This window comes from Procambarus clarkii, chromosome 62, assembly GCF_040958095.1.
Source record: "Procambarus clarkii isolate CNS0578487 chromosome 62, FALCON_Pclarkii_2.0, whole genome shotgun sequence".
In the NCBI taxonomy this organism is placed as follows: Eukaryota; Metazoa; Arthropoda; class Malacostraca; order Decapoda; family Cambaridae; genus Procambarus; species Procambarus clarkii.
The window spans coordinates 20804030-20828189 of record NC_091211.1 but is presented as its reverse complement, the minus strand read 5'-3'; the positions used below and the strand labels follow the sequence as shown (position 1 = coordinate 20828189).

General features: G+C 40.7%; 1 long non-coding RNA gene across 1 annotated transcript in view; it reads left to right on the top strand.

Moving 5' to 3' along the window:
• Positions 1 to 24160, top strand: part of LOC138354281 (uncharacterized) — a 957217-nt gene that overhangs the window by 590963 nt on the left and 342094 nt on the right. Inside the window, exon 4 of the long non-coding RNA XR_011223529.1 lies at positions 15757 to 15774. This is a non-coding gene — a long non-coding RNA (uncharacterized lncRNA). The remainder of the gene's footprint in view (positions 1 to 15756; positions 15775 to 24160) is intronic.

Sequence of the window (24160 nt, the reverse complement as noted above, 5' to 3'; positions counted from 1 at the left end):
CCACTCGACCATCACGACCGGACAATATATATATATATATATATATACATATATATATATATATATATATATATATATATATATATATATATATATATATATATATTCAAATACAGTAATTGAAAAAAATATATACCTGTTTAGGTTTAGTGTCGTGTGGCTAAGCAGGTTATATCATCTGTAATAGCCAATTTTTACAGAAGTAGCTGCCAATTAATTATTTAGGTACATCGTTTTTAAATAAGCAAATTTTAAATTGATCCAAAATATGCAATTCATAATCAATATTAATATTTCATGAACTTATAATTTGTGATCAGATTTGATAATGTTGGTTTCCAAAACAGACCTTATAATTGGTAGTTAGAGAAGAACTGTTCCAATTATGGGTGAAATCTTTCATACGAGTGAACAAAGCATTAGAATTCTTGACCAAACCACACACTAGAAAGAGAAGGGACGACGACGTTTCGGTCCGTCGTGGACCATTCTCAAGTCGATTCACTTTCTAGTATGTGGTTTGGTCAACACATTTCAGCCACGTTATTGTGACTCCTCGTCTGTAAAAGAATTAGAAATTTGGTCACTTGGTAGAAGACTATTTCTGTTGAGAAAATGTTTGAGTTAAAAGTATTGAGATTTATCCTAGACAATGAGTATCTCACTTGTTGCTTGTATTTTGTAAATAATACAGTTATCAGAAGGCTATTTCGAACTTAAAAATATATTTAGTTCTCGTAATTAAATATTACATTTAAGTTAAATTATATCAAAGAATTAACGATGTTTTCACACTCAGAACATTTGGTAAACAACAAATTCTTAAGGTGAGTTTTCACTGCTAATTTTATTGAATTTTTTTTTTTTTTGCTCTTTACTGTGTAACAAAGCTCACATACGATTAAATGATAATCCTTTATCCAAAACCTCTTAGAAATAAAGCTATTGGGTTTTGCATTACGTGCCTAACGCAAGAATGTTCACGTGACAATCTTGCTGGGATTTCAATATGCATTCAGTTTAGGACCAAAATCTTCTCTCTGAATTAAGAAATCTTGAAATGGGAAACATTTAGCTTTTTAAGTATGTTACAATTAACAAACACTAGTATCACCAGTTCTTGTATCTTCTGAGTTCAGACTTAATGGCAAATTACATAAAATGCTGTCATCATACCTGAATTTTGTAATGATTTCAGGATATATTTTCCATTAACATTAACTAAAACGTCCATATTCAAATTTGAAAAAAGTGGAGATAGCAGATTTTCTCTTGTCATTAACAATGACGGAAAATAATGCTCATTGTTAGAACTAAATTTGTGTTACAAGATGATTACAAAGTAATCCATGATTAATCAATTCATGAGTAAGGTAACTAAGAGTAATCATATATAGGTAGTTCAGTAAGTGATCAAACAAAATCTCATCAATAAAACATCCGGATTGATGAGAATCTGATCGTTAATAATTGATTAATCAGGATGTTTAACTGGTCAATTTTGTGCTTCCATTCTTGTAGTATATATATATATATATATATATATATATATATATATATATTGGTAGCAGTCTTTCCTGTAGACATATATTATTAAATATGACCGAAAAAGTAAGATTAATAATTCTAACACGAATTTTCTCAATATTTCTTATATTTCTTTTCACTGTTGATGGTAACTGAAAATCAATTCTCCAAAATTCATTTTTATTTCTAGTCTGACGCGATACTTGAACGCGTTTCGTAATAAGTTATTACATTTTCAAAGACTTTAGTTTACACACACACAACTATAACTGAACAGAGTTTAAACAGCTTTGATTTTATACCTGCATTTGGGTGAGGTGATATGTTACAACAGTTTTGGATGAGGTGAAAACAAACTTTCAACACAAGACAGAACACGAAACAATGGGTATAATATTTTGTAAGTTAAAGGGAAGAATGGAAGTAACTGCAAAGGGCCTATTGGCCCATATTTCTTGATGCTTCTATATTGGTGCGGAGTCTTGAAGTGGGTAGAATATAGTTGTGCATTAATTGGCTGTTGATTGCTGGTGTCGACTTCTTAATGTGTAGTGCCTCGCAGATATCAAGCCGCCTGCTATCGCTGTATCTATCGATGATTTCCGTGTTTTTTGTTAATTCTTCTCTGGTGATGGTCTGGTTGTAGGAAGAGATTATATGTTTCTTAATGGAGCCCTGATAATAATAATATATATATTAATATATATATATATATATATATATATATATATATATTTAGCAATACATAAATACATAAATATATATATATATATATATATATATTTAGCAATACATATATATTCGTATTTAGCAATACATCTTCAGAAGGGTGGATTTACAGTTCAGTGGGCGTGTATATATAGGCAGGAAAGAGGTGAGTGAGGTACAATGTATTTGATGAGATAATGGGATATTAATAAGGTATTAGTGAGATAAATGCGTATCAATGATCCAACTCAAATCGCCCTTTAACTGATCAATCAGAAATGGATCTAAATTATACAAACCATTGCTAATGTTCAAATTACATGATTTTGTAATCTGTATTAAAGCAGATTCAATAATGTTCCTATTGGAAGTGATTTAACAATTCGTTATTGAAGAATACATCTCCCAATCAATTTGTTGAGAACTTTCTGACAAATGAACAAACAAAGCATTAGACAATTTGGTCATGTCTTACAGAGTATTTATGTTGCGAAATTCTAAATTTCAAATCTTTAGATGTTTGCCCAACATAGAACTTATTACAGTCTTTTCAAGGTATTTTGTAAATGACACAACTATCACTACGACGACTGTTTCTAACTAACAGTTTTCCAACAGTATTTTCGTAATTAAATAATACATATAAATCAAAAAGTTTCAAGGCCTTGACAATATTTTCGAACCCAGAAAAATATGGTAAACATAATACATTTTTTGGGTGAATTTTCTCACTGCACATATTATTATTATAATATGTACGACGTGCTTTGCTACGGCAAACTTCCAAAAAACTCAGTGGATAACAAAGCTTGAGACCAAGAGAATCAATATTCTTAAACTCTTCATCTAAGAATTCTGACTAACAACCCGAAAAGACCTTAGATACATAGAGGAAAAAAATTATTGTTTCAAACTGTATCTATGCCCTGAAAAATAGTGAATGAAGTGAAATATAAGATAAATTACTCGTAGGCTTTCTGTAAGCACTAAACTTTGATGAAAAATCATCCCTATGAATAAGCACATCTAATATTGGAAAACATTTATCAATTTCAGTCTCGATAGTGAATCTTATAGAGGTGACTTGATCATTAAGTTTAACTACAAATTCGTTTGTATTTACATCTGTAGACCTATACACAAAATATCATCAACATATCTAAACCATGGAATGATTTCAGGGGTAATTTTTGAAACAAATTTCTTTTCGAACAACTCCACGTACAAGTTTGAAAGCACTGGCGATATAGGATTCCCCATTGCCATTCCGAAAGTCTGTAAATAATACTCATTATTAAAAATAAACTTACATTCTTATATACAGACGAGTAAAAGTAAATTTTACATTCTATTAATTTAGCTACAAATTCAGACGAATGGAGATAAAAGGTGATAACATAACTCACAATGGAAACACGAAATTCTGTAAAATTTAGTAAATCTAGATTTAGGAAAGACTGGGTAAATGCTGGCTTGGAAATAAATTTTTAATTTGTGGAACATATTGACTGGTAACATAATTGACGGGGGTCCACTTGATTGCTTGCTTAACTTACTGCTTGTAATTATATATTATATATATATATATATAGGAATGAGTTTGGGTGGATATATACAGGAGTTGCCTCGAATGGGTCAATACGCCTTCTGCAGCCTCCTTAATTATTGTGTTCTAATGCTTCTTACTGCATTCATGGCAGCTGAAAACATAAATAACAATTTGATAAATTCTTTATTCAATATGAATTTCAGCTTTCTGTCATGGGATGGAACGGGAAGATGTTGTGTTAATGTTATGTTCAGTGACTGAGACCTAATTGGTCATATTAGTAGATGTAAAACTTTTAGTGATAGTGACAACCTCTCCGTGGCATCTTCCTGTCATAGGCATCATACTGCCATAGGCATCATTCTGTCATAGGCATCATACTGCCATAGGAATCATACTGTCACAATCAGTATACGTCACAAGTTGCTGCTGCTGCCAGTGATGTCATTCTCCCTAGTACACAACTACAAGAAAGTTAGTAATGGTAACTTGAGTATGTTTACACGCGTGTTTAACACCGAACACGATAATAGTCATATTACAGCAATGCTATTGCTAGCAAGAATGTTCAGTATGAACATCAACATTGGCCCTGGTATTGTTACAGCAGTCTCATGTCCGTCCTAGTTTGGTCTGGGGAACGAAGCGAGTATCCCACCCAATACATAAATGATGAGTTAACTATGATTTATGAATCTGAATTTATAAATCATAACTATGATTTAGAGTTCCAGGACTCTGATGTATTGATGTATTCTGTGGCACCATATAATAAAAGGTGCTAATAGCGCCAGAAATGGCTGGAAGTACCAGTCATGTATACACCGTGCTCTTAATGTTAAAAACACACACACACACACACACACCGGAACTTCTGTAATGATTAGAAAAGCTCTACAGAAACTAAAAGGATGAGTTATACACTGACTTTGATGACTTTAATCATGGTGATGATTCTTTCTTTATTATGCACCCCATACCCATGCCGTGGGCGGTAGTGGAATGAGTTATAGAGGTACATAATGGGTTCAGGAACTGAATCCCAGAGTTTATTTAGTTAAGCAAGTGACAATCTTGTGAAGTTAGTTACACAATTGTTAATGTTACATACACATGTATACATATATACATTCATTTACACAAATACATATACATATCAATAATCTTTGTATCACAAGTGATTCAACAAGAGGCTCACAACAGTCACTATACAAGGCACTTTACATCTATGGTGAGTCACACAGTTACTAGTCTTGCTCCACACCCACCCAACTGGGCGGCAGCTTTACAGTCATGTGCTCCACACCCACCCAACTGGGCGGCAGCTTTACAGTCATTTGGTCCACACCCACCCAACTGGGCGGCAGCTTTACAGTCATGTGCTCCACACCCACCCAACTGGGCGGCAGCTTTACAGTCATGTGCTCCACACCCACCCAACTGGGCGGCAGCATTACAGTCATGTGCTCCACACCCACCCAACTGGGCGGCAGCTCTACAGTCATGTGCAGGCTGCACCTACAGTAAGCACATTTGGGATACTTCGCTAAGATTCCTGGCAGCACATCATTATGAACGAAGTACTTACACAGTTCTTGGACACCATTGATGGTGTTATCTCTGAATTACGCGATTTTTTTCACATTCCCTTATATAATGACACAAAGTATGCGAATAGTTCTGCTGACAGAGTTTACATTTAGTCAAATCTACATCAGCAGATGTTACAAACTCCCAGAGGTACTTGTAGCCGAGCCTAAGGCTAGCAGTGGTAACATCTAGAAGTCTGCTAATTGGATGACCCATAGACGTGCGGTTCTTCCTGCATAATAGAATGATGATAGATGGAGCAACTGGTGTGAATTTAATTTTGCCTCAAGTCTACGAGATTTAGTTGATGTTCCCGGAATATTACTGCCCTCAGGCTGCTGATAGACAGTCCAAGATGGTAATTTTCTTATGAGCTCCTAATGGGCAAAAATCTTTGCTAACTCTTCAGTTCTATCACGCATTCGGAGACCAATATGGGAAGGAATCCAAAGGAGACAAACTCCGACTCCATCATTGATTATTTCACCATATCTGTGTCCAGCTTCAGAGACAACAAGCACGTCACAGTTATGCCTTAATCATGGGATATCGGAATTGTATGTTTTGTATATTTGAGTTCCATTCCATGGTATACCACCATTTGTATTAAACGTCTCACTACTCCTGTGCCTATTCCCGAAAACTGGCAAGCTTCTCCCTCATCATAATCACAGAGCTCTTCTAATGAACAAATTACTCAACAAAGTTTCCGACTATTTACTAGATGACTTTCTACCCCCACAAACTTCAGCCCTGACTCTCATTTTACGGACAAAACTAGAGGCTCTACGATACTAAACAGTTTCTTTTGGAAACGGAAAGTATTCACCACGATAACTTGCATGTCAAGTTGTGTTGCTGGACATAGAGGCTTCCCAAACATGGGATAAAGTTGTTCACGCTAATATAACTGCTTAACAGAAGCGTATAATGTAGCTGCTACGTCTATCTGTATGTTTCTTAGCAAGTATATACAGTATCTTTGGAATGGAAAGTAATGTCATCGCTGAACATTTTCATTAGAAAATGGTATAGTAATAGGATCAGTTTTATTTCTCTCTATTATTTGCTGTTTTGATCCATGGCTGTCGTATAGATTATATATATATATATATATATATATATATATATATATATATATATATATATATATATATATATATATATATATATATATATATATATATATATACTATGTTTATATATATTGGCACCAGAGGTGGTACCCTCACAAACTTTATAAATATATATACATATATATATATATATATATATATATATATATATATATATATATATATATATATATACTCGTCTTTTCATATAAACTGAGACGCTTAAAAATTTCAACTCTAGACTAAATTATCACATCACCAAATTTATGTAGTATGACATTTGTTGAGATTTTCAGGTCTCTGATAGAATCATAAAAGTTAAGGCTAATGCTTCTGAGAATATTTTTCGGGTCTTTCTCTGCCTAGTAAACTTAGTTTAGGTTTGCTTAACACCGGACCTGAAAAATCTCAACAAATTTCATACTATATCAATTTTGTGATTTGATTACTTGGGTCAAACGTTAATTTTTAAAGTGTCTCAGCTTATATAGTTGTGACCTGTGTAACCTACGAAATATTGACCCTTGGTAAGTAACCTACGAAATATTGACCCTGGTTAGTAACCTACGATATATTGACTCTGGTAAGTAACCTTCGAAATATTGACCCTGGTAAGTAACCGACGAAATATTGACCCTGGTAAGTAACCTACGAAATATTGACCTCTGGTAAGTAACCTACGAAATATTGACCCTGGTAAGTAACCTACGAAATATTGACCCTGGTAAGTAACCGACGAAATATTGACCCTGGTAAGTAACCTACGAAATATTGACCTCTGGTAAGTAACCTACGAAATATTGACCCTGGTAAGTAACCTACGAAATATTGACCCTGGTAAGTAACCTACGAAATATTGACCCTGGTAAGTAACCGACGAAATATTGACCCCTGGTAAGTAACCTACGAAATATTGACCCCTGGTTAGTAACCTACGAAATATTGACCCTGGTAAGTAACCGACGAAATATTGACCCCTGGTAAGTAACCTACGGAATATTGACCCTGGTAAGTAACCTACGAAATATTGACCCTTGGTAAGTTCATTAGTGCATGGAGGGGTTGTTCCCGCCACACTGACAGTTTAGTGAATTAAAGTCAGCATTTTGCAGCTTCAGTAGTTGATAATCACGATATTAAACTGATTACCTACCACTTCCACCAGACGTCAAATGACCATAATTCGCTCAGTATGATGTTTGCGCTGACTTTCAGGTCGCTGATAGCTTCTGAAATGTTGAAAATGTGCCGTTTGAGGCTAATATATGACCCAAATGGTTTTAAGAATATTTTGCAGGAATCTCTTTACTTAGTTGGAGTTACTTGAATTGGGCCATCAATATAAACAATATTAGCCGTAGTGTTGCCTATTTAACAGTTTGCTGTTATTGATGTGAAATGTATCGATATAAGAACATAAGAACAAAGGTAACTGCAGAAGGCCCATTGGCCCATACGAGGCAGCTCCTATTTATAACCACCCAATCCCACTCATATACACGTCTAACCAACGCTTGAAACAATCAAGGGACCCCACCTCCACCAAGCTACGTAGCAACTGGTTTCACAAATCAACAACCGAGCTACCGAGCTTATGATTATTAAGAATTTAAAACAAAAGAATCAACGCAATAATGTTCGAAATAATCAAGATAGACACTAGCAAAATAATAAACACATATCTTTGTTTAAGTTAACTTTCAGTGATCAATTTTATGTTTTAAACTTACCAGCTTCCTGGGAGATCTGGTTAATAATATATAGAGTTTCTGCCCAATAATTTCAGCTTAGCACATCTCTAACTCACTTGGTGCGTTCAAGCTGCTCAGATACTTTTGGAAGCAGGCGATGAGTTACAATAACGTGGCTAAAGTATGTTGACCAGACCACACACTAGAAGGTGAAGGGACGACGACGTTTCGGTCCGTCCTGGACCATTCTCCCAATCGACTTGAGAATGGTCCAGGACGGACCGAAACGTCGTCGCCCGTTCACCTTCTAGTGTGTGGTCTGGTCAACAATCCATTACAGGAGTTACAGAGTGTAGGTGTTTAATATTAGAAGAAGGTAATCATTACAGAGGTTACAGTATCAACAGAATTCTATTTCTATAATTATCTTTCTATTCTATAATTATCTTAATTGTTGATATTGAGCTCCAGGGCTTTTTGTCTGCTTTTTGGTAGTTTTTTGATAGCCATCACTGAGGCACTCAGCTATCTCTATGGCACCCAGTCTGAAGCTAGATTATTTAACAGCTTTGTGGCAGTTCAGTATTAATGGTTTTATGAAGATGCTGTGTATATATTCTCTGTCTGCACTAATTTTGTAAATGTTGTCTATCTTATCTAATGCTGTTTATGTTGTCTATCTTATCTAATGCTGTACATGTTGTCTATCTTATCTAATGCTGTACATGTTGTCTATCTTATCTAATGCTGTACATGTTGTCTATCTTATCTAATGCTGTACATGTTGTCTATCTTATCTAATGCTGTACATGTTGTCTATCTTATCTAATGCTTGGCTTTATATGCTACTTAAATATGATAATTCATTGTGTCGAGGGGACAGGCAGCCAATGTATATGTACATGTTAGGCTTATATAGAGGTCCTACCAAGGGTGAAACTTAGTAACCCCCCCCCTCCCAAGGATGTAACCCCAGACAACGCTAACTAACTCCCAGGTACCTATTGAGTGCTGGGTGAACAGGGACATTAGGTGATAGGAAGTTCGCCCAACCCTTTTTCTCCAACCCGAGATTCGAACCCGGGATTCCGGAGTGTGAGTCGGGAAATCTACTTCCAGGACCCCGTTAGGCTAGTACGACATAAAACTAGTCTCTAACCTAATAACATAAAGTTGTTTGGGCCTAACGTCCAAGGTGGTTGGGCACCATTCCTTTCCCTCCGTCCCATCCCACAATCCTTATCCTGACCCCTTCCTTGTGGTATATAGTTTTAATGGCTTGGCGCTTTCCCCCTGATAATTAACAAATTAGGCCTGTCGGCTCTTGATGACTTTACTGGTAAAAAAAATAATTAGATTATTTGTCGTTATTAATTATTTAATATCGACACATGTTCAACACATGTTCATGTTGTTATCGACACATGTTCAACACATGTTCATGTTGTTATCGACACATGTTCAACAATCAGCATTTAATATTACATACAATCCACATTTAAATAACAAACAATTAACATTTAATATTGTAAATATACTCTCAACATTTAACATTTCAAACTATCAACATTTGATATAGCAAACAATAAACATTTGATATATACAAATGAATATAACCATTTTTATATAGCAAGTCAACAATTAATATAGCAAACAATAAACATTTGATATATACAAATGAATATAACCATTTTTATATAGCAAGTCAACATTTAATGTCAAACAATAAACATTTGATATATACAAATGAATATAACCATTTTTATATAGCAACTCAACATTTAATATAGCAAACAATAAACATTTGCTAGAGCGAACAATCGCCCCAAGAGGGAGCGTAGTGGAATAAAAATTCCGGCTAGCGTGTCTGCCATTTTGTTTGGGGGAGCGGCGCCGGCTCGGGGGCCTAGCTGATGCTTCAGCCTCCCTCCTCCTGCGTGGTGCTGGCCTGCCTGTGCTTGCTTCGGCTCTAGGGCCCCGCCTCACGAGCCTAAGTCGCCTCAGGTGGCTAGCTGAAGCTCGGGGCTTCAGGCTGTTGGGGTAGGGCTTGTTGGGTGGGTTTGTGGTGTGTTGTGGTTGGTGTGGTGGTTGATGTGGTGGTGGTGTGGTGGGGGTGTGGTTGACCTGGTGGGGGTGTGGTGGTTGGGCTGGTGGTGGTGTGGTGGGGGTGTGGTTGACCTGGTGGTGGTGTGGTGGGGGTGTGGTTGACCTGGTGGTGGTGTGGTGGGGGTGTGGTTGACCTGGTGGGGGTGTGGTTGACCTGGTGGTGGTGTGGTGGGGGTGTGGTTGACCTGGTGGGGGTGTGGTTGGGCTGGTGGTGGTGTGGTGGGGGGTGTGGTTGACCTGGTAGGGGTGTGGTTGGGCTGGTGGTGGTGTGGTGGGGGTGTGGTTGACCTGGTGGGGGTGTGGTGGGGGTGTGGTTGACCTGGTGGTGGTGTGGTGGGGGTGTGGTTGATCTGGTGGTGGTGTGGTTGACCTGGTGGGGGTGTGGTTGGGCTGGTGGTGGTGTGGTGGGGGTGTGGTTGACCTGGTGGGGGTGTGGTTGGGCTGGTGGTGGTGTGGTGGGGGTGTGGTTGATCTGGTGGTGGTGTGGTGGAGGGCCATGGTTGACCTGGTGGTGGTGGTGATGTAATGGTAGTGATGGTGCTGGTGACGGTGGTGTAGGTGGTTATAAAAGCCATGATTGTGGTAATGATTGTATCTTGTGGTAATTGTGGTGGCAGCTGAAGCTGCTGGTTGTAGCGGCTGGAGTCGTGTTGCTGGTGATTGTATTTGTGGCGAATGTAAAAGATTTACCAAGTTAGGTTTTAGTAAAGCAGATCCAGCTAACCATAAACTTATTCTTAAAGAAGCAAAAGTAAGTAATCTCATTAATTCATATAAGCACAGACGACCCCTTGGGATGTCCAGCGTAGGGAGAACCCCGCCCACAGCTCCCACAAATCTTGAGTATTCTCGAGAAGTCTTGAAGTAATATTGGGCATTATCCTGGAACTTGAACAACCCTTGGCAGCATAATCACAACGTAAGGCGCTCTGCCAGATATATAAAAGCAAGCTCCTAGGATCTTCTTCAGAATATTGTATACAGGACCTTGAGAAATGATGTAGGCGTCATCCGAAAATTGTTTTTAATACATTTAAACATGAATTGCGTCTGTCATTCGCCTTCAGCATTACGGCATCGTAGTAAGTTTCTCAATAGTAATATTGTAACTAGGAAATAACGTTGATGGATAACATATTACAAATAAAATAACAGTTATATGAGAACAGTCGTAGTATAAGAAGCAGGAGAACACAGCCGAGGTTGTCTCCTGGGCCACATCTCAAAATTATATTCCGTTTCGTGTTCGAGTTAAATTTGATTTCGTGACAAAAACAACGTTCAGTGTGAATTAAAGTGCGTCTCTTGAAGCGTCTTGGGCAGTGGGGTGTAAAACCTGTACTGGTGTGAGTGCTGACACGTCATAGTGACGTCACACACAGCGTGCACACCATATATTAAACTATTAACACGTCATAGTGACGTCACACACCACGACACAACATATATTAAACACCAAATATTTTATCCCATGTTCGTTAGATTTGGTTAGATTAGTATACGTTAGATTAGCTTAGAGTAGGTTAGGCTTGGTTGGTTTACTTGTTAGGTTGATGACATTATATTAGGTTAGGTTAGGTTAGGATAGGCTACGTTCCGTTATAATTGGTTAGAGTGGGTTCGGTTGGGCTAGGTTAGATTTGTTTGAAGAATATCGATGATGTAGAGTGAGGGGGGGGGGCATAGCTTCATTAGGCGTTAGGCTTACTGGCATCGAGAGGCCGGACTAGCGATGTAAAATAGGTTTTTTCCACTTTCTGAATCGCCAATGTGGTCAAGACAGCGCATGAGAGATTGACTGTATTTTATTAAACAACAATTACAAATCCAAGGGCATGCAAATATTGGATTCTTCCAAGGTAAGACTTTCACCGAAGAAAGTCTACGCCAGCGACCAGACTTGGCTTCGCCTGGGTCTTGTTACCTACGTCCCAAGTCGCAAGTTAGCGGGAAAACTGGGACTTTTACTTAGGAAACGTTTGAGTAATGGGGGAATGAACTTTGGGTGTGAAGTTAACTTGTTTAGAACCTTTGTTTCCCGATGTTAGGTCGTCGCTCTTCTAGCTGCCTTCCTTGTGGTCGTCTTCAGGTTCCTTCTTGGCCTGTTTGTAATTGTCTTATCCTCTAATTCTTAGTAGTCGTTTGAATAACTGAATTAATTTGATTTTATTGATTAGTTGCGTTTTGGTTCTTTTCCTTTGTCTTCTAGAATCCCCTGTTTCTCTCTCTCTCTCTCACACTCTCTCTCTCTCTCTCTCTCACACTCTCTCTCTCTCTCTCTCTCTCTCTCTCTCTCTCTCTCTCTCTCTCTCTCTCTCTCTCTCTCTCTCTCTCTCTCTCTCTCTCTCTCTCTCTCTCTCTCTCTCTCTCACTCTCTCACACTCTCTCTCTCTCTCTCTCTCTCTCTCTCTCTCTCTCTCTCTCTCTCTCTCTCTCTCTCTCTCTCTCTCTCTCTCTCTCTCTCTCTCTCTCTCTCTCTCTCTCTCTCTCTCTCTCTCTCTCTCTCTCTCTCTCTCTCAGGCCTAAATGTTTAGAGAGATATAGTTTTAACAGCAGTGGAGGGAAGATCTGGGATACTTTGGTCAAGTTCAAGTTTTTCAGTTTTCTTACCATGCTGAGATACGTCGACGATGAGTCACAATAACGGGGCTGAAGACAGATGACCACACCACATATAAGAAGATAGAGAACCGACGACGTTTCGGTCCATCCTGGACCATTATCAAGTTATCATACGACTTAATAATGGTCCAGGACGGACCGAAACGTCCTCGCCTCTCCATCTTGTTGTGTGTGGTCTGGTCAGTATGCTGAGGTATGTTTGCATGGGATGATATCCATTGAAAAAAAAAAATCTTAGCTTATTTTGGACAGCAAACAGATTACTTAAGATTTAATGAAATTCTTACTGTCTAATTTGCAAGTGAACCTCACAGGTTCAGTAAACCTCACCTCTGACCTTCACTGACCTCACAGGTCAGTAAACCTTAAAACACATAAAACTACTCCTGTAATTTTTTGGAAAGTTCGGTCAGCTGATTGTAGTGAAGGTAGATGTGCTTGTAATGAGATCCTACACCCATATGTAGGACGTTCTACACCATATGTGGGTGTAGGACGCTGGCGCCACTATACCCTCAAGCATCTCCCAGCAGTGTGTGGGAGTAGAACTAGATCATCAGCATAACAGAAATAGTACACCTTAGTACACTGTCTGTGTGATAGTCAGCTGGACCGATGGATTAAGGTAAATAACAAACAACATAGGGCTAAAAACAGCCCCTTGTTTAACCCAATTTTTAGAGAGAAATATTCAGAGAAGATATTAGTCTATTTCACAGCTAATTAGATATCTAATGATAACATATATACTACTTTGCTAAGCAATTCTTTAACAAGTTTGGCATGTTCAACTTTGTCAAAAGGTTTGGAAGCATCAAGAGATAAAAGAGAGAAGAGAACTACAATCGACTTGAGAATGGTCCAGGACGGACCGAAACGTCGTCGTCCCTTCACTTTCTAGTGTGTGGTCTGGTCAACATACTTCAGCCACGTTATTGTGACTCATCGCCTGCAAGAGAACTACCTCTTTATAAATGCTCAAATGGCCTTTCACTACTACTTTGCATACATGATAAGTTTATAGATATTTAGAGAACATAGTTTTCTCCATAACATTACTCTTGAAAGTTTGCTGTGCTACACTTTCTCAAATGTTGTAGAAGCATCAAGAGATAAAAAGAGAGAAGAGAACTACCTTGTGAGTTGTACTGAAGAGTTTCCGCCACCAAGAAACTACAAAGCGTTGTTGAGTAACCAGTTGTGTGTACAACATGACAGCCAGAAGTGTCTAGTTCGTCAGCTAGAAAGACATTGAGGATATAGTCTAATGTTTTGTTTAATAGTGTGTTTAGGGGCCGTAGCTCTCTAGTTATCAGAGAAGGACACAGCAGCCAGGCAGTTCCTTGTAATGGGAACAAGTACAGAGGTGACCAAATCCACAAGGGCCGTGACGAGGATTCGAACCTGCGTCACGGCCCTTGTGGATTTGTTCATTTGATGCATCACGCTATTGTGATCTGTGTGTGTACAGTGGTGAGCATTACAGATGGCGCTGTACCATGAGAGAGTAAAGAGAAGGGAAGGGAACTATCAGGGGAAAGCGCCAAGCCATTAGTACTACATAGCCCTGGGAAGGGGTCAGGATAAGGATTTGGGATGGGACGGGGGAAAGGAATGGCCTATACGACTGAGACAGACGCACACAGGTTCGGTGTTCCACGTTTAAGGTTATGAGTGTATGTTTAAGAGGCTAATAATATAACTTCATATGTTTAGCTTTCTTACAGCTTTCTCAACTATTACAGTCGCTACAGTGTGCAGGTGTTTAACATTAGGGAACGTACACGTCTCTGTAGCCAATTCAGTTTCAATGGCATCTGTTGTATATCTCGCACTGTATCTTGTACAACGGTGAATATTTCTCTTTGAACACACTGCACACGTTACTGGGCCCCAAGAGGCATCGTCCGTGACATTTGTACACCCTTGTGCGTGAACAGTGGCCCAATAGGCTCAGGAAGCATTTTATTTCAAATTTCAACCCAAAATTTATACAACTTTTTCCCTTTATGGTTATCAGCACGTTTTGATCTCAAAATGTTATCTTTCGCTGTCTTAATGCTCTTTATGGCTTGACGATTTTGAGCCCTAGTGCTACTTTTGATCTGGGGAAGCCAACCCTCTCTTGGGGAAGCCAAACCCTCCCCTGGGGAAGCCTAACCCTCCCCTGGGGAAGCCAAACCCTCCCCTGGGGAAGCCAACCCTCCCCTGGGGGGGGTATCTATCCATTGGTTAAACCGAAAGATGTATTTATTTTGAAATTCCTTAACGTGATCATTCCAAGAAAACTACTTCTTCTGTTTGCTTTAAGATGTTCTGTCCCACATTGACACTTGATATTGCAGTCATTGAGACAATTCTCATGCAAATTACCCTTAAGATTATTGCAAGCAATTGCATCCGTTGAAGTTCGAGTATTATCAAGTTCTTAAGTTAAGCAAGCATTGAGACTTACCCAGGTCGGCAAGGGGCATTCTTCCAGTTGAGTTTTGCGGTTATTCAACTAGTCCACTTGTCCTCTTCACCACGTACACATACTTGTTAAGCTACCCGCTTAATATTAAGTTTTGTCTAGTAAATACAAAGGCTAAAGATCCTATTTCAATTACTACTCATTGTATGTGATTATCAGTTCCTTGACCTCTCGTGTTCAGTCTTGTATAGAAAATATGTTTTATCAGTTTTTGAGCTGATGAGGGTTATTGACGCTATTGCGTTACACATAGTTGTTTGTTGTTGTTGTTAAAGATTTGCTACCTGGAACAAAGTTGCAAGTAGCACGGGCTATGGTGAGCCCGTACACATAGTTGTGATAAACCTGGTATTAACATATTTTGTTTCCTTTCAGGAACTTCTTCAACGACAGGTATGTGCAAGTGCAGTTGTTATTTTTGCTTGCCGTTTTGTGTGGGTTGTGACGGATAACTCACGTGTTGTTTTCCAACATGTTGTTGTTGTTGAAATGTTTTTCTTCGTCTGTTTTTGCCCGATGGGATATAATTTCCAGGTGCAGGCGAGGAGTCACAATAACGTGTTGAAATGTGTTGACCAGACCACACACTAGAAGGTGAAGGGACGACGACGTTTCGGTCCGTCCTGGACCATTCTCAAGTCGACTGTGACTTGACGACTATTGAAGGGACGACGAAACGTCGTCCCTTCACTTTCTAGTGTGTAGTTTGGTCAACATAATTTCCAGGTGATATATAATTTCTAGATGACATCTAGCTTGTGGAAAATATGTAATATCTAGTGACAACGTTCAGAAATAGCTCTAGTTTAATATTTGAGTTGGATGTCCTGTGTCAGTCAGATACAAGTGCCGTGGGTAGGAACCCTGTTCTTAGGCTTATGAAGGCCTCCCTAGGCCTCCCTAGGCCTCCCTAGACCTCCCTAGACCTTCCCCATGATGCATCCCACAACAGCTGCCTAACTTCCAGGTATCTATTTTACTGCTAGGTGAATAGAGGCATCAGCTTGAAGGTAAGACTGAAAGGACTGAACCCAGGTCCTTCGGTTGTGAATGGAGGATGTAGTCTACTGCGCATTCAACTTTTATATCATCCCCTGGGGCCAGATTCACGAAGCAGTTACGCAAGCACTTACGAACCTGTACATCTTTTCTTAATCTTCGGCGGCTTTGTTTCCAATTATTAAACAGTTAATGAGCTCCGAAGCACCAGGAGGCTGTTTATAACAATAACAACAGTTGATTGGCAAGTTTTCATGCTTGTAAACTGTTTAATAAATGTAACCAAAGCCGTCAAAGATTGAGGAAAGATGTACACGTTCGTAAGTGCTTGCCTAAGTGCTTACACGTTCGTAAGTGCTTGCTTGGGACACATTCTTTGGCACTCATATTCTTTGGCACCAATATTCTTTGGTTTCAGTATTCTTTGGCACCAGAACTCTTTGACACCAGTATTCTTTGACACATATTCTTTGGCACTCATATTCTTAGAGACACATTCTTGAATCTGGCCCCTGGAGTCTACACACAGCGATGTTCTTATTAAGAACTTTCATAACATAACATTAGTGTCTGAAGTTGACGCTCAGATGAATTGTTTCGTCTTCAGGTCTCAAACACACATATATGAGATCGGACACTCACTTCTGAAAATATAAAATAGAATAAAACAAATAATTACATTAAAAGAACTCCATAAAATTATTCTTAAGGAAGCAAAACTAAGATTCTTCAAGAACTTAATTGTCCATTTAATAAACCTGTACATCTTTCCTCCATCATTGGTGGCAGAGTTTACAATTATCAACTACGACCTCGCAGCGTTTGCGAGCTCGTAAACTGGTTAATGAATACAGACTAAGTCACCATGATCGAGGAAAGACGTACAAGTTACATACGATTATTAACAGATAATTATTTGAATGTAACTTCACATGATCTTCATAACGTTTTAAATTAATTTGTAATGAATTACTTCAAATTTGGCACCAGTATTCTTTTGCACCCGTATTCTTTGACACCCGTATTCTTTGACACCCGTATTCTTTGGCACCCATATTCTTTGACACCCGTATTCTTTGACACCCGTATTCTTTGACACCCGTATTCTTTGACACTCGTATTCTTTGACACATATTCTTTGGCACCCGTATTCTTTGACACCCGTATTCTTTGACACTCGTATTCTTTGACACATATTCTTTGGCACCCGTATTCTTTGACACTCGTATTCTTTGACACATATTCTTTGGCACCCGTATTCTTTGACACCCGTATTCTTTGACACTCGTATTCTTTGGCACATATTCTTTGGCACCCATATTCTTTGACACCCGTATTCTTTGACACATATTCTTTGGCACTCATATTCTTTGGCACCAATATTCTTTGGTTTCAGTATTCTTTGGCAACAGTATTCTTTGGCACCAGAACTCTTTGACACCAGTATTCTTTGACACATTCTTTGGCATCCGTATTCTTTGGGACACATTCTTTGGCAGCCACATGCCATGGTACCAATACGTCCCTCCCCCCTTCCTCCCACCCTGCATCTCACCCCCACACCTGCCACCCCCACACCTGCCACCCCCACACCTGCCACCCCCACACCTGCCACCCCCACACCTGCCACCCCCACACCTGCCACCCCCACACCTGCCACCTCCACACCTGCCACCCCCACACCTGCCACCCCCACACCTGCCACCCCCACACCTGCCACCCCCACACCTGCCACCCCCACACCTGCCACCCCCACACCTGCCACCCCCACACCTGCCACCCCCACACCTGCCACCCCCTCACCTCCAGTAGTTGCGGTCTTCGCGGCCCAGTTGTAGAGTCCATGATTTTTGTATTGTTTACCGAAGTGTTGCCAGTGAGTGTCGTGTTATGATCACTGTGCACGGGGGTTTCTGGTGGTGGGGGGGCCTATGGGGTTTCTGGGGGGGGGGCTATGGGGTTTCTGGGGGGGGGAGCCTCGGGGTTTCTGTGGGGGGGCCTACGGGGTTTCTGTGGGGGGGCCTACGGGGTTTCTGGGGGAGGGGGCACCCTCTTTGTGGACGGCAGGCCAGAGTTCTCGAAAGCTTTGTGATGGTCATTGCGGTATAGATAGACCGAATATAAAAACATAAGAATGAAGGTAGCTGCAGAAGGCCTATTGGCTCATACGTGGCAGCTCCAATTAAATATATGAAGATATATTAAATATATGAAGATATATTAAATATATGAAGATATATGAAGGAGACATTCTACATTGGGGCTTGTTTAATACTCGAGATAGCTCCATTAAACTATATAATCCTCTCAAAAAAGCAAGCATGTGTGTGTATATACTATATAAATTTATATATAAGATATATGATTTTCATGAGATATTATTTTCGGTATGCACTTTGTCACTGCTACTGATACAACCTACATTAATTTGTACTATTGGTCTGCTACTGGCTGTCTAAGCAAGCATGTCAACCGTATCACGCTCTGAGATGCCAATATGTGAAGGTATCCAAAGGAATTTAGTCTCAAATCTATTTTCATTAACAGGTAAAACATTCATATGAATATCACTGACTATTTACTGGGCGTTACTACTATGGGCGATCAATGACAGAAGAAAATGTATATATGCTGCTTAGCATTGTTAATGTGTGGCCACGTCTGTAGTAGAAAATAATAATAATAAAAATAATAATAAAAAAAAAGAAAAAGGCCAGGAGTGCTAGTGGAAGTAGCTAGTTCATTAGTAGCTAGTTCATTAGTGTGAACAAATCCACAAAGGTTCGAACCTACACATGGGATGTTTCCAGATGCGCCTTAGTGCGTAGGTTCGAATCCTCATCACGGTCCTTGTGGATTTATTCATTTGATATATATCACGCTATTGTGATTTCTGTGTGTATATACCCAGGAAGCAGCCCGTGACAGCAGACTAACACCCAGGTACCTATTTTACTGCTAGGTAACAGGGGCATAGAGTGAAAGAAACTCTGCCCCATTGTTTCTCGCCGGCGCCCGGGATCGGCCCCGGGACCACAGGATCACAAGTCCAGCGTGCTGTCCGCTCTGCCGACCGGCTCCCATGTACATGTGTATATAATGTATATACCTGCAAGTTGGGGTTGAGTCATAGAGGCCCAGCTGTTGATACCTTCATTGCTATACGAGCGAGAGAAGATACATTACATGCACATCTTACCTGGCGATGGTTTCAGGGCTCAGCGTCCCCGCGGCCCGGTCAGTAGATTATCTAATCTAATCTACTGTAGAGGTCCTCAAGCAGGGCCTCTATCCGGTACATCTTCCTCCTTGTTGACCAATCCACACACTAGACAATGAAGGGACGACGACGTTTCGGTCCGACACAATCGACTTGAGAATGGTCCAGGACGGAGCGAAACGTCGCCGTCCCTTCATTGTCTAGTGTGTGATCTGGTCAACATACTTCAGCCACGTTATTGTGACTCCTCGCTTGCTCCTTCTAGAGAGCCGTCAGTGTAGCTGCGATACCCGTTGTGACCACAACCTGACCACTCTCTATCATACTTTCCCATGTTAAATGAATTTAATAACGTAGCGTGTAGAGGAGCACTCTATATAATGGCACTCTATAGCACTCTATATTTCTGGCCGAAACGCTGCGCGTACTAGTGGCTTTACAAGAGTGCAATTACTGTACTATGCTATGTATTCTCACAAACCCAATGTACCTTCTTGTATATAAATAAATGAATAAAATAAATGGCTGTTCTCTGTGTACATTCCTACCAGGGTGTGTGGGGACAGCTTCGCCTCCTGGGCCACCACTTTTGTTATCCGCGGGTTCGATTCCCGCACGAGGCAGAAACAAATGGGCAAAGTTTCTTTCATCCTGAATGCCCCTGTTACCTAGCAGTAAATAGGTACCTGGGAGTTAGTCAGCTGTCACGGGCTGCTTCCTGGGGGTGGAGGCCTGGTCGAGGACCGGGCCGCGGGGACACTAAAAAGCCCCGAAATCATCTCAAGATAACCTCGAGATAAGATCCGTAGCTTGTCTACTGGAATGACTCCCGACCCCTTTGTTTCTGATCATATGTGCTTTTACCACTGTGGTTTGTGATTGACTCAACAGTTTCTCCATCTAGTTCGCTGCATTTGCTTTCTGGTGTTACACTGAGGGAGTGTTTCGTCACCTCCCTCTGGCTCATCCTGGTGTGTAGCTGTCATGCAAGTCCTCTCGTTATGCTGCTGCTCAGCCTGAACCCCGTCTCTACTGGTTTCATCGATATCCCTGAGTATTTTATATTCCAGGATCATGTCTCCTCTATCCCCGTAGCTCAGTTGCCTAAATGATGTGACTAGACTTGTAACAAACCTGTACACTTGCTCAATCCTTGTTTTGTGCTTTTTCAAGGTGGAGGTTCAGGTAGAGGGGGCTGCATATTCCATCACTGGTCGGACATGTGTTGTGTACAGCGTTGACAACGTATCTTTGTCTAGCTTCCTGAAGGCTGTCCTCATGTATGCCAACTAGGCATATGCACTTAATGTCGTCCTCCAAGTGCTATATAGTCTTAATGGCTTGGCGCTTTCCCTTGATAATTCCCTTCCCTTCCCTTCCTACTAGTAAACTCCTTACCCAGTCCTTCCTCCGAATATGGGGAGGTAAATGTAACGGCACAAGTAAGTGTAATTATGAACTGTTCCTAACAGTCAGGAATTGTACTTATTACACTAAGTGTTAAACCGTACTGTCAGTTCGGAGGATGGGTTGCCTTACCCTGTAGAACACTAGGAGTGCCATTCCAGATCACCACACACAGAGATCACACTAACGTGATGCATCAAATGAACAAATCCACAAGGGCCGTGACGAGGATTTGAACCTGCGTCCGGGAGCGTCCCAGACACCTGTCGTAGCTCAGTCGATTAAGGCAGTGTCTGGGATGCTCCCGGACGCAGGTTCGAATCCTCGTCACGGCCCTTGTGGATTTCTTCATTCCAGATAACGTTATGTGACACTGTTGCCTTCGTGTAAGTTAAGCTAAACTAGCTAAAATAGTCTGTCGACATATGTGTTAACAATCTGTGACAAGCTCGTCACTGCTGTAATGTAACATGAATGATGTGTTCCTTCTCGACCCTCAATAAGGGATTCCAGGGTTCGAATCGCGGTCGGGCAGGGCTGTAATTGTTGGTAGCGTTTCCTATCACTCAGTCACCTAGTAGTAAATAGGTATCCAGGAGTTAGTGAGCTACTGGCATCTTGGTGAGTGAGGGTTAGTTTGACCATGTGGGGTGGGTGTTGGAGACCACCACTATATAAGCCTAACATGTATATATGGACGTCGTCGTCGTCAGTGATGTAACTTGCGTTGCTAAACGTAATCTGGTATTCAGTAGCTAAGCTCACTGTGGGTCTGAGAAGTTAGTCTATTCCAGGATAATTTTCTCTCACTCATCCTGGGAAAAGTTTCTCACGGTTATTGTGTATTGTTCATCCGGCCTGCGCACTCTTTTTTTGCCATCCTCATGGCCTTGCACTTATCTGAGTTGAAGTCTAGTAACCATGCATGCCACTGATCCCAGTCTTCCTGGTGCCTTCTGCAGTCTTTGCTTGTCCTGATTTTCATCATTATTTTTGTGTTATCAGCAAACAATATAACACGTCTGTTATATCATTTATGTATACTAATGTGTGTGTGTGTACTCACCTAATTGTACTCACCTAATTGTGCTTGCGGGGGTTGAGCTCTGGCTCTTTGGTCCCGCCTCTCAACCGTCAATCAACTGGTGTACAGATTCCTGAGCCTATTGGGCTCTATCATATCTACATTTGAAACTGTGAATGGAGTCAGCCTCCACCACATCACTTCCTAATGCATTCCATTTGCTAACTACTCTGACACTGAAAAAGTTCTTTCTAACGTCTCTGTGGCTCATTTGGGTACTCAGCTTCCACCTGTGTCCCCTTGTTCGCGTCCCACCAGTGTTGAAAAGTTCGTCCTTGTTTACCCGGTCGATTCCCCTGAGGATTTTGTAGGTTGTGATCATGTCCCCCCTTACTCTTCTGTCTTCCAGTGTCGTGAGGTGCATTTCCCGCAGCCTTTCCTCATAACTCATGCCTCTTAGTTCTGGGACTAGTCTAGTAGCATACCTTTGGACTTTTTCCAGCTTCGTCTTGTGCTTGACAAGGTACGGGCTCCATGCTGGGGCCGCATACTCCAGGATTGGTCTTACATATGTGGTGTACAAGATTCTGAATGATTCCTTACACAGGTTCCTGAACGCCGTTCTGATGTTAGCCAGCCTCGCATATGCCGCAGACGTTATTCTCTTTATGTGGGCTTCAGGAGACAGGTTTGGTGTGATATCAACTCCTAGATCTTTCTCTCTGTCTGTTTCATTAAGTACTTCATCTCCTATTCTGTATCCTGTGCCTGGCCTCCTGTTTCCACTGCCTAGTTTCATTACTTTGCATTTACTCGGGTTGAACTTCAACAGCCATTTGTTGGACCATTCACTCAGTCTATCCAGGTCATCTTGTAGCCTCCTACTATCATCCTCTGTTTCAATCCTCCTCATAATTTTTGCATCGTCGGCAAACATTGAGAGGAACGAATCTATACCCTCTGGGAGATCATTTACATATACCAGAAACAGTATAGGTCCAAGGACTGACCCCTGCGGGACTCCACTTGTGACGTCTCGCCAATCTGAGACCTCACCCCTCACACAGACTCGTTGTCTCCTGTTGCTTAGGTATTCCTCTATCCACCGGAGTACCTTCCCTCTCACTCCAGCCTGCATCTCCAACTTTCGCACTAGCCTCTTGTGTGGCACTGTATCAAAGGCTTTCTGACAATCCAAAAATATGCAGTCTGCCCACCCTTCTCTTTCTTGCCTTATTTTTGTTGCCTGGTCGTAGAATTCAAGTAACCCTGTGAGGCAGGACCTGCCATCCCTGAACCCATGTTGATGCTGTGTTACAAAGTTCCTTCGCTCCAGATGCTCCACTAGTTTTTTTCGCACAATCTTCTCCATCAGCTTGCATGGTATGCAGGTTAGGGACACTGGCCTGTAGTTCAGTGCCTCCTGTCTATCCCCTTTCTTGTATATCGGGACTACGTTAGCTGCTTTCCAAGTATCTGGCAGTTCCCCTGTTGCCAGTGATTTGTTATACACTATGGAGAGTGGTAGGCTCAGTTCTCTTGCTCCTTCCTTTAGAACCCAAGGGGAGAGTGTGTGTGTGTGTGTGTGTGTGTGGGTGTGTGTGTGTGTGTGTGTGTGTGACTCACTCACCTAGGTGTCTTCAAGAGGGTCGAACTATAGCTCCCAAGACCCGCCTTTCCATATCCTTATTGTAATAAGCTTCGTTTCTCATGACCTCTGCACGTCGTTTTTTTTTTTTTTTTAATTTGAAGCTGCAAATTGAATTTGGCTCAATATCTTGTGACCGGTTCCGCCAGTGGGCGTCTTTTACGCTCTAATACCGTCTTAAATACGCTCTAATACCGTCTTAAATACGCTCTAATACCGTCTTAAATACGCTCTAATACCGTCTTAAATACGCTCTAATACCGTCTTAAATACGCTCTAATACCGTCTTAAATACGCTCTAATACCGTCTTAAATACGTTCTAATTCCGTCTTAAATACGCTCTAATACCGTCTTAAATACGTTCTAATACCGTCTTAAATACGCTCTAATACCGTCTTAAATACGCTCTAATACCGTCTTAAATACGCTCTAATACCGTCTTAAATACGCTCTAATACCGTCTTAAATACGCTCTAATAC